At 38.6% G+C, this 12885-nt stretch overlaps 1 long non-coding RNA gene across 1 annotated transcript; it reads left to right on the forward strand.

Annotated features, from left to right (window-relative positions):
• Positions 1-855: 855 nt before the first annotated feature.
• LOC133878362 (uncharacterized) lies at positions 856-2119 on the forward strand. Its single transcript, XR_009901888.1, has 2 exons — positions 856-1085; positions 1925-2119. It is a non-coding gene; the product is annotated as an uncharacterized LOC133878362 (long non-coding RNA).
• Positions 2120-12885: the final 10766 nt, after the last annotated feature.

The following is a 12885-nucleotide window of genomic DNA, read 5'->3' on the forward strand; positions in this document are numbered from 1 at the left end:
TGGTTTAAATTAATTTTAAAACATTTTTATAAGGAAAAAGAATAACTACGATTATTTATGAAAATAAATATGTATTTTTGTTTGCAATTTGATAAAAACTCAAAACAGACCTTAAACTTTCGAATAACGAAAACAGGGTCAAACGAACTCCGTTTTGGTCGATTCAAAATTCTGAACGCTCGTCTTGAAGTCATCTAGCTACCCTCCAAATTTCATGATTTTTGGACGTTGTTAAGGCTATGAAAACACCCGTGAGAAATATGACCCCTGTTCTGGACGGAAATTCACATTATTCTTTAATGGGCTATCTTTGGACTTAACCCAACCCATTCCAATTGCTATCTACAAACCCAACCCACATTTCACATGTTAAATTCACATTATTCATTATTGGGCCATCTTTGAACTTAACCCAACCCATTCCAATTGCTATCTACAAACCCAACCCACCTTTGAGAGAATAGTAATTTCCTTGAGTGAGAAACTAGGCATAGTAGATTGGTCTAGCAATGAGAATGGTTAAATAATAATAATTATAATAATGTTAGAATAATATATTAAGGTTTGAGTGCATTATGGTAGGTAAATTTGAGTGCATTGTGGTAGGTAAGGTTGAGTGCATTGTGATAGGTAAATTTGAGTGCATTGTGGTAGGTAAGGTTGAGTGCATTATGGTAGGTAAGTTTGAGTGCATTGTTGAGTGCATTATGGTAGGTAAGTTTGAGTGCATTTTTGAGTGCATTGTGGTAGGTAAGTTTGAGTGCATTTTTGAGTGCATTGTGGTAGGTAAGTTTGAGTGCATTGTGGTAGGTAAGTTTGAGTGCATTTTTGAGTGCATTGTGGTAGGTAAGGTTAATTCCCATCCATTGGATCAAAATGTGTCTACTTGATCCTAACCATTCATTCTCTTATAAATAGAACCCAAAATGGAAGACACAATACCCATCAAGCTTCACTCACACACACACCTAAGGCCAAGAGAGAAAATTGTGGGATTTGTGTAGTTTTGTGTGGTTTAAGGCTTGAAGTGTGTGCAAGGAAGTATTTTGGTAAAAGCTAGATCCCGATGCTTATGGAAAGTCCAAGTAAGGGAACCCTCTACCCCTTCTCAAATTATTATATTACTTTAATTATTCCTTTATTTGCATAATTTTGATTTGATTATTTTTATTCGGTATTTCAAATAATTTTGTTTACATGAAGGATTCGTTTTAAATTGGTTTTGATGTGAAAGTTTTGAATAAAAATGATATTTTGGAAATTGTGATTTTGAGAAAAACCTCGGTTCTAAAGGACTTTGAAATTTTGAGAATTTATTATTTTAGACCGAGATGTGAAGTCAACTTTTGGAATAACAAAAAAAGAAGAAAAATATTTGTGAAACCCTCCAACACGTTGCTCCTGGATATACAAGAAAGAATGAGAAAGTTTTGTGAGAAAACTCTATGAGTTATATATAAAGGAGAAATTTTTGAGAAAAGGGCACGTGTGTGGAGGAGACTATTATTTTGGGCCCTAGTCGCAGAGATTCGCAGAGATTTAGCTCGGTACCGTAACTCGAGATGGAAGCGCACCCGCTGATTCACTTAGTGAAAGCGGTATCCGTCTCTATGTCAGTCTAAGTGCACTTCAATTAATTAGCTGACGGGGGTGGGGCCTGTGGCCACAGGTAAACCGCGTTATCTGCCCAAGGTCAACAGCAACGACCGCGCAACCCTACGTACACAGGGCGTAATAGTGTACCGGGCATAATATGAGTAATGATTATTTTCAAATATATATATATTATCTTGTGTATAAAAATGAGTTTTGACAATTGTTTTGGAGATTTTTAAAAGAATTTAACTCAACTGTTTTATGGTTGAGGATTTCTTACTGAGCATGTTTTTTTTGTGCTCACCCCTTATTTTGTTTTTGTTTTCAGGTTATGAACAGAGAGATGTAGGTGGCCGGGATGGGATCTAGGAATGCATTAGAACATTTCATTTATGTTACCCTAATAAGTGCACTTGCATAACAACTTTAGTTTTCTTTAAATTCTCAGTTATTGTATCTTTTATAATTAAATTTTCTAAATAACCGTTTCCGCATTTATTAAAAACTCTGAGTTTTAAAATCATTATTATTTTCATTTATTTAAATCAGCATACTAGTTAAGATATTTGGCAGACCTTACGAATCTTTGCAGTTTTTAAAGAGAAAAGGACGAACCTAACCCTTAGCGGTTTGGGGGCGTTACATGTTGGGTGTTGGGACATTGTTTAATCTGTTATTTCGGGGTAAGGCCATTTGTCTGGTGCTTTGTTTGATTTGTGGTAGGCATAATGAGTAAAATAATGTTTGGAAGAATCCCATACTAAATCTGTGTTGGCTGGTCCCCTAACCGAGTGTGTGTTCATTTCATGTGGTCCAATACTAAAGTAATGCAGTAATGTGTCATGTAATAGTATTAAATTGTGTGAACTACAATATGCCCTAGCGTCTGGACGGTTGCTTTTTAGCTGCACACAATTTTCATATTAAGGCTTAAACGTCCGGACCGTGTAGTCTATCGTTCAGACTGTTGAACATCTTCTGCACGACTTGCCTTATCAAGGATAGAGTTCGAACGGAATGGCCACGTCGTCCAGACGGTTGCAATTGTCTTCCCATAATTGTATCTGAGACAGAAACCTTATTACTTGTGGAACACTGAAAGGTGTCCGGACAGTATTCCCACGTCGTCCGGATAGATGCACTTGAACGCAGGATTCTTCTGGAACTCTTAAGAGCGGCTAGATGATTTGCCATTACGTCCGGACAGATGCAACCTTGAATAGTTCGAAGCTTCTAGACACTGATGGGGGTCCAAAGGGTATTGCCACATTTTCCAGACGGATGTCGCTGACTGATGAGAGTTCGGATGCTTCACTGGGTTGTCTGGACGGAAACATGGGATCCGACTTCTCTGAGTTGGAATCTGCACAGAATCTTCCTTGACCACTGAAATAGCCTTGAACACTGAAATAGCCTTCTTGCAGCTTGTGACACTGGAACTTGTCATAATGAGGCTCTTTCTATTTTGAAGATTTTGAAATATACTGTACCCTTGTGAAAACAACAACATTACATATAAGTGATTTTGTCAAACAGAATGTAGCCAACACAAATACTAACAAACTCTACATTTGGCCATTCTGGGACAAAAATACTTGACTGGTTTAAAATTACAATCCTAGTCTAAAAAGTAACAAGCAGGATTTGGTACATGGAAGATTTTTGTTCCTCTTTTTGGGGCCACTTGCAAACTCTTCTCTATTTTCCTATTGTTTTGGATTTTAGAATGTTTTTATCTGTGGATTTTATATACTCTGTGTTACCCTTGTCCTGTTGTGACATCAAGGGGGAGAATTTTATGGCTGTGGTTTTCATACTCTGTTTTACCCTTTGTCTTTTTGAGACAAAAAGGGAGAGTATATATTAGTTTTTGAACCGGGAATGTATTTTTAATCGGTCAAGTGATTTTTGTCCTACAATGGCCAAAAGGGGAGTTTGTTTGTTTGTGTTGGCTACATTCTATTGGACAAAATCATTTGTATGTAATGTTGCTATTTTCACAAGGATGCCATATATTTCAAAATCTTCACAGTATTTAGAGTTTATATCTCTAATATGGAAAGAACCTCATTATGATAAGTTCCAGCGTCACAAGCTGCAAGAAGGCTATTTCAATGTTCAAGGAAGATTCTGTGCAGATTTCAATTCAGAGAAGTCGGATCCCATGTTTCCATCCGGATGATCCAATGAAGCGTTCGGACTCTCATCAGTCAGCAACATTCGTCTGGACAAGGTGGTAATACCATTCGGACACCCATCAGTGCTTAGAAATTTCAAACTATTCAAGGTTGCATCCGTCCGGACGTAATGGCAAATCGTCCGACCGCACTTCAGAGTTTGAGAAGAATCCAGCGTTCAAGTGTATCCGTCCGGACGATGTGGCAATACCGTCCGGACGCCATTTTGTATTTGACAAATAATAGGGTTTTTGTCTCAGACACAGTTATGGGAAGACAGTTGCAACCGTTCGGACGATGTTTGTTCTCGTCCGAACGCTATCCTTGATAAGGCAAGTCGTGCATACAAAGTTCAACCGTCTAAATGTCATTCTCCATGGTCCGGACACGCAAGCCTTAATGTGGAAATAGTGTGCCGTAGAAGTTCAATCGTCCGTTCGTTAGTCTCCATGGTCCGGACGCTCAAGCCTTAATATGAAAATTGCATGCAGCTAAAGTGCAATTGTTCGGACACTAGGGCAACACCGTCTGGACGTGGCTCTTTTCAGGAAAGAATTTCAAGCAAATTTGGAAAGCCGATCGCACAATTGTTCGTCTGGACGCCCTCAGCTACCGTCCTGACGCTACCTAGAAAAATCGTATTAAACGCGATTTAGGTTTTTATGGCCTATAAATGAATGCCCCTAGGCATGTATTTTGTAAGAATTCGGTAGTGAATTCAGTAGTGCTTAGAGAGTTTATTTTAAGAAGTTATTGTGCTGATTCGCTCATTTTCAAATCGTTGCCAAGTGCTGTTACTGTGCTGAACTGAAGTCTGTTAGTATTTTGGCCTCATTCTGTGTTTGGACAAAATCACTTATGTGTAAAGATGCTGTAAACAGGGATTCCACTTGTCAGAGCATTTTCAGAAGACTCTGCACTGCGAAAAAGATAGAAGATTTCAGACTCCCTGTCAGCCGTCTGGACGACGTGTTATCCCGTCCGGACATCCATTTGTCCACTGTTCCATCCGTCCGGACGACGTGTTCATCCCGACCGGACGCTAGACAGACCAGCATCATCCGTCCGGACGACGTATCTTTCCGTCTGGACCATCCACTGTATCGAGAAGCTTCTGTTCCAACTTGCATCCGTCTGGACATCTCAGCAGCCCGTCCGGACGCCCATCAGTGATCGATCAGCTTCAGATTCTTTCCAAGTTCAGATATGGGAAGATTGATACACCGTCCGGACGATGTGGTTTCCCGTCTGGACGCGCTCATAAATAAGGCAAGAATCGCAATTCAAATATCACCGTCCGAACGTCAGTCAGAATTGGTCCGGACGCGCGCTCATCAGATAAGGAAATTGCCGATTCGACTTCAACCGTCCGGACGTCTGCCTATCATTGTTCGGACGCACGCATAGCAAATATGGAAATTGCGTGCTGTAGAATTGCTGTCCGGTCGTTCATCCTCCTTGGTCCGGACGCGCAAAGCATTATATGGAAATTACTTGCAGCGGACGTGCGACCGTCCGGACATCAGTGTCTCACCATCCGGATCGGCTCTTAAACAGGAAAGATTTTTAGCAAAATTTTTGGAAAATCCTGTCGCACAGTTGTCCGTCCGGATGGCTTAGGTTCACCGTCCGGACGGTGTCTGTACATATTACAGCAGTCGCCCATTCTGCACCTTAGCCTATAAATAGAGGCCCCTGGGCATTGAGAACTGCAAGAATTCGGTATTGAATTCCACAAGAGCTCAGAGAAGTTCAAGATCCCTCTGAAGCCGTTACAAGTGTGTTGCGCTACATCTGAAGTCTATCTTAGGGGTTGGCCCTAAGGTAAAGGATTCCATTGAAGACCCCTTCAGGTAGGAGACTTGGTTGGGAAGCGTTCGTGTTGGGTTACACGTCAGAGAGCAAGGTACGACCACTGCATCGGGTTAATGTGAGTGTTACTATCTTGTATCTAGCTTTGTCTTATGAATAGTGGAATTCCTGGGTTTGGCTACCCCGGAGTGGTTTTTCTCTTGATTGAGTTTCTACTTCGTCAACAAAAATCTGTGTGTCTTTTATTTTCCGCTGTGCTTAATTTTTGTTGACACTTGTGCACACACTTTACTTTTAGAAGTCAATTTCGATTTTCAATTGGTATCAGAGCTTGGTACACTCTGAGAAGATTAAATTCTTGAGTGTCATTTATTTTTGACTTCTATTTGCAACTATGTCTTAAACTCTTAATTCTGTTCCTACCTTCGATGGTATAAACTATGGCTATTGGAAAGCTTGGATGCGGTTCTTTTTGAAATCTTTTGACTGTTGGAGTATTGTTGAAACTGGTTGGACTAAACCAGATGATACATTCCTCGAGACAGTCCCTCTGAAAAATGCCCGACTTTCCAATGATAAAGCCCTCCATGCTCTATGCCAAACACTTTTTCTCCTTCTGAATTCGCCAAAATTTCAAACTGCGAATCAGCCAAAGAAGCATGGAAAATCTTGGAAACAACATATGAAGGCACGAAACTTGTTAAATCTGCCAAACTTCAAATGTTGATTTCAAGATTTGAAGAAAAGATGTTGGAAGAAGAGACCTTTGGAGAGTTTTTGTAACACCCCAGTTTTTAAAACATATTTTTGATATTTAAAAATATGAATGATTATTTATGTAATCGTTCGTTTTATAAAATTTATTTATAAATATTTTCAACTGATTTGAGAACCGGTGTTTTAATAAACTGACAATATTTTGATCACCAAAAATATTACTGAGTTAATAAAATTTATTTACCCTATTTTGCATAAATTTATAATATATTAGTATACAATTATCTTTTTTTGTTTAAATGTTCGGAATATACAAATCACCCTTTCCACTCTGTTTTTATGAATTTTCCACTGCGACAAATTGACAATCATCTTCTCCACCTTACAATTTTAATATTATCTGAACAATCATCACAGTGCATCTTCCCTGAGCAATTGCACTATCTTCGTGACCCAACCATAAGATTCATAATCCACTGCAATTTCTTAATCTCCCACCAGCAAGACCACTTCACCAAATTTCCCACTCAACATTTCTCTAATCGACCACTGCGGCAATCTTCTCCACTTCACCAAACCTCCCACTCACTCTCAGCTATATAACTGACCACCATCTCCTGCAAATCGCACGCTTCTTCCTTCATTCTTTCTTCTCCTTTCTTCTTCTTTCCCATTCTTTTCCTTCTCTCTGCAAACTGAGAGATTACAGGAGACAGAGTGAGAAAGTGTGAGACAGTGAGGTAGAGAGAAATAGAGGGAGAGAACAGAGGGACAAAACAGAGAGTGATTATGAGAAGAGAGAAACAGAGATTTAGAGGTGCTGAGAGACTTAAGGGAGAAACCGAGGGACTTGAGAGAAGCAGAATTGAGAGAGAGTCAGACCCGAGAGAGAGAGACCAAACCCAGAAGACCCGTAACCCAGGAAACTCGGAGGAAAACCGTGACCCAGTTCTACCCAATCTCCGGCAAGCCGATCTCCGGCTGTTCTGCAGCAAATCGAGGCCGTGGGTGCGATTTCTGGCGGATCAGTGCTCCGACCAGTGAAGCCGCGACCCAGACGGCCCAGCAACCACGAACCCGCGAACAGTTACCCCGAACCCAGATTTCCAGCAGTGACCCCGCTTGAACCCGAGACTCAGCATGAACCCAGAATCCGGCGACCCAAACAGCCGACCATGCAACCCGATCTGCCACTGGGTTACCGCCGGTGGAACGAGCTAGTGAACCCAGAACCTGTGGCAGTGACCGAACCCAGTGAACCAGGGCCTTGAACCCGCAACCCCGCCTGGCCGAACCCCATCTTCGGTGATGAGTCTTGACTGTTTGGTACTGTTGGGTGCCTTGCTGTTTTTGGCTGAGTGCATTGGCAGGAGAGGTTTCGAGTTCTGACTATCTTAGTTGGTTAAGATTATGAAATTTTGGATATAACTTCTATGGTCTTGGGGTTGAACAGTTATGGATATTTTGTTAGCCCAGTTGTGATCCAGCCCGCGACCCATCTCAGACCCGAAGCCCGATCTGGCAGTAGTCCAAACCTGTGACCCGTGACCCGAACCCGGAAACCCGACCCGCCGGGGACCCATCTCAGGCAGACTTCCAGCGACTTTTCCGGCGACTTTCCGGTAGACTTTTCCGGTGACTTTCCGATGACTTTTCCGATGATTTTCCGGCGCTTTTCCCGTGACCGAACTCATCGTTTTCACTGGATTTTCTAGTGAAAATTCTTATTTAATAAACCAAGAAACTATACATAGAGAGTAAAGCTCGATCCCGATGCTAATGGGAAATCCAAGGGAACCCTCTACCCCTTCTCAAATTATTATATTACATTAATTATTCCTTTATTTGCAAAATTTCGATTTGACTATTTTGATTCGGTATTTCAAATTATTTTATTTATATAAAGGATTTGTTGGTTTTGATGTGAAAATTATTGAGTAAAAATAATATTCTTGAAATCGTGATTTTGAGTAAAAAACCCTCCAACACGTTGCCCCTGGATATACAAGAAAAGAATGAGAAAGTTTTGTGAGAAAACTCTATGAGATATATAAAGGAGAAATTTTTGAGAAAAGGGCACGTGTGTGGAGGAGACTATTATTTTGGGCCCTAGACCCGCAGAGATTCGCAGAGATTTAGCTCGGTACCGTAGCTCGAGATGGAAGCGCACCCGCTGATTCACTTAGTGACAGCGGTATCCGTCTCTATGTCAGTCTAAGTGCACTTCAATTAATTAGCTGACGGGGGCAGGGCCTGAGGCCTCAGGTAAACCACGTTACCTGCCCGAGGTCAACAGCAACGACCGCGCAACCCTATTTACACAGGGCGTAAGAGTGTATATGGGCATATTATGAGTAATGATTATTTCCAAACATATATTATATCTTGTATATAAAAAGGAGTTTTTGACAATTGTTTTGGAGATTTATAAAAAGGAGTTTTTGACAATTGTTTTGGAGATTTATAAAAAGGAGTTTTGACAAATGTTTTGGAGATTTATAAAAAGGAGTTTTTGACAAATGTTTTGGAGATTTTCAAAAGAATTTAACTCAACTGTTTTATGGTTGAGGATTCCTTACTGAGCATGTTTTTTTGTGCTCACCCCTTATTTTGTTTTTTGTTTTCAGGTTATGAACAGAGAGACGTAGGTGGCCAGGATGGGATCTAGGAATGCATTAGGACATTTCATTTATGTTACCCTAAAATTTTCAGTTATTGTATCTTTTATAATTAAATTTTCTAAATGACCGTTTCCGCATTTATTTAAAAAATCTGAGTTATAAAATCACTATTATTTTTATTTATTTAAATCAGCATACTAGTTAAGATATTTGGCAGACCTTACGAATCTTTGCAGTTTTTAAAGAGAAAGTGACGAACCTAACCCTTAGCGGTTTGGGGGCGTTACAGTTTTGGTATCAGAGCAAAGGTTATAAGGTTCTGTAGACTTTAGGAGCTAGATCATTAAGATAGACTTAGTGGGGTAATGGGGAATCACATTCCGGCCAAGCAGAGTCCGTCTTTTCTTGTTTTGTATTTAGTGCTAGGGAATCATTCCCTATTTTTTTTTTTAACACCTCGCTAAGGATTGCAGGGGAACAACGGAATCCTACGCCTGCACGTGTATATACCCTAACTCCAGATGATGTAGCCGCGTCAAACGAAGTAGTGACGGGTACATTTTTGATTTCATTCCACCAGGTTACTGTGCCCTTTGACTCTGGTACAACGCATTCATTTATGTCATACTTTTTTTCCCGAGACTATAACTTGATGTCTGAGTAGTTAGATGTAGACCTAGCAGTAGCTACCCCTGTAGGGAATTGCATCATAGCAGTTTGACATTGTGTGTAACGCCCCCAAACCGCTATGGGTTAGGTTCGTCACTTTTCTCTTTAAACTGCAAAGATTCGTAAGGTCTGCCAAATATCTTAACTAATATGCTGATTTAAATAAATAAAAATAATAATGGTTTCAAAATCTCAGAGTTTTTAATAAATGCGGAAACGGTCATTTAATTGTAAAAATACAATAACTGAAAATTATGGGTTAATATAAATGAAATGTCCTAATGCATTCCTAGATCCCATCCCGGCCACCTACGTCTCTCTGTTCATAACCTGAAAACAAAAACAAAATAAGGGGTGAGCACAAAAAACATGCTCAGTAAGGAATCCTCAACCATAAAACAGTTGAGTTAAATTCTTTTGAAAATCTTCAAACAATTGTCAAAAAAACTTCTTTTAAATATCTCCAAAACATTTGTCAAAAACTCCCTTTTATAAATCTCCAAAACATTTGTCAAAAACTCCCTTTTCATACGCAAGATAATATATATATATATATATATATATATTTGAAATAATCATTACTCATAGTATGCCCAATACACTATTACGCCCTGTGTACGTAGGGTTGCGCGGTCGTTGCTGTGACCTTGGGTGAGTAACGCGGTTTACCTGTGGCCACAGGCCCCACCCCCATCAGCTAATTAATTGAAGTGCACTTAGACTGACATAGAGACAGATACCGCTGTCACTAAGCGAACCAGCGGGTGCGCTTCCATCTCGAGCTACGGTACCGAGCTAAATCTTGAAGGGTCTCGAATCTCTGCGGGTCTAGGGCCCAAATAATAGTCTCCTCCACACACGTGCCATTTTCAAAAATATTTCTCCTTTATATATAACTCAAAGAGTTTTTCTCCCAAAACTTTCTCATTCTTTTCTTGTATATCTTCTCACAAAACTTTCTCATTCTTTACTAGTATATATAGGGCAACGTGTTGGAGGGTTTTTTACTCAAAATCACGATTTCAAGAATATTATTTTTATACTCAAAACTTTCATATCAAAACCAACAAATCCTTTATATAAATAAAATAATTTGAAATACCGAATCAAAATAGTTAATCGAAATTTTGCAAATAAAGGAATAATTAAAATAATATAATAATTTGAGAAGGGGTAAAGGTTCCCTTACTTGGACTTTCTATTAGCATCGGGATCGAGCTTTTACCAAAATACTTCCTTGCACACACTTCAAGCCTTAAACCACACAAAACTACACAAATCCCACAATTTTCTCTCTTGGCCTTTAGGTGTGTGTGTGAGTGAAGCTTGATGGGTATTGTGTCTTCCATCTTCTCTATTTATAAGAGAATGAATGGTTAGGATCAAGTAGACACATTTTGATCCAATGGATGGGAATTAACCTTACCTACCACAATGCACTCAAAAATGCACTCAAACTTACCTACCACAATGCACTCAAAAATGCACTCAAACTTACCTACCATAATGCACTCAACCTTACCTATCACAATGCACTCAAATTTACCTATCACAATGCACTCAAACCTTAATATATTATTCTAACATTATTATTATTATTATTATTTAACCATTCTCATTGCTAGACCAATTTACTATGCCTAGTTTCTCACTCAAGGAAATTACTATTTTCTCAAAGGTGGGTTGGGTTTGTAGATAGCAATTGGAATGGGTTGGGTTAAGTTCAAAGATGGCCCAATAATGAATAATGTGAATTTAACATGTGAAATGTGGGTTGGGTTTGTAGATAGCAATTGGAATGGGTTGGGTTAAGTCCAAAGATAGCCCATTAAAGAATAATGTGAATTTCCGTCCAGATCAGAGGTCATATTTTTCACGGGTGTTTTCGGGTATCAAATGGAGTCCAAAAATTATGAAATTTGGAGGGTAGCTAGAGAACTTCAAGATGAGCGTCTCAGTTTTTGAATCGACCAAAACGGAGTTTGTTTGACCCTGTTTCCGTTATTCCAAAGTTTAAGGTCTGTTTTGAGTTTTTATCAAATTGCAACTATAAACGTTTCTACAAACAAAATACACATTTATTCTTTTTCCTTATTAAAAATGTTTTAAAATTAATTTAAACCATTATAATATATATCCTAAAATCTGGGGCGCTACATTGTGAACCCTAGGATTGATCTTATTAAGGTTGAAGTCTCTAAGTTGGAATCAATACTAAGGATGTAAGTTATGATCAGTATCAAAGTATGATAGGTTTTCAAGACCTGTTTAACTAAGTGTTAAGTTGTACAATCTTTCTCGAGGAATAGCAAATTTCATCGGTTATAAACCAACTTGTTTTGGATGATTAGGTATTGATGATCACAATATTTTGAGGTATAGTCATGATTTATGCAATGCTTTTAGAGATAAAGATTATAGAAATTCGGATGCTTAATAACTTGGCAGATTTATGGATATTAAGTCAATAAATATATTAAGCATCACGTAGATATTTTATGTGCTTAGTGATTATATTGAGGTTTAGAGATTTCTTGAGTTACTGTAGGATGTAAACAAAGATATCTATGATCTTGAATATGGTATCCTTTTGGAGATGGACACTTAATCTATAGATGCTAATTCATGTGTTTTAAGGACATATAAGAGAATAAGTTGATCGAGTAAATTGATGATATTTGGGGCAATTATATTCTTGTGATCAGGTAACTTTAGTGAAGTTAGAATATATTGAGAAATTATTGAAGTTTTCTAGAGGATAATCCACATGATAAGATGAATCTTTCTTGAGGATTGATCAATGGTAAAATTGAATTGGATTGAGGTTAAGGTCGAATCCATTGACTTATGAGGATAATGTCTAAATGATAAATTGAAGTCTATGGACTAATTGAACATTGGAGAATTCTATAGACTAAGAATTTACTTGAGGAATTTATATTTTTGCCTCCCACTAAGCTGCAATTGAGGATGATTGAGGTAAACCATATCTTGATTTATAGTTTGATGCTTAGTGTGATTTCCTGATATGATTTACGTGTTTGAGGTCTAAGGAATGAACGACTATCGTCTACTTGAAGATAAGAATGTTTAGACTTAGACTTATGTTAAAGAATTTCCTAATGGAAGGAAACTTCAACCCTATTGATGAACATATATGGAGAATAGGTTATGATATACACTTATATTGATGCTTAGTTGAATTTTAGAAAAGTGAGTAATGCTATGTGAAGGACAAAAGGAAGTTGTTCCTAAATCAGGCTACAGGAATATGGTAATTGATTGTAATATTA

This window comes from Alnus glutinosa, chromosome 9 (genome assembly GCF_958979055.1).
Source record: "Alnus glutinosa chromosome 9, dhAlnGlut1.1, whole genome shotgun sequence".
In the NCBI taxonomy this organism is placed as follows: domain Eukaryota; kingdom Viridiplantae; phylum Streptophyta; class Magnoliopsida; order Fagales; family Betulaceae; genus Alnus; species Alnus glutinosa.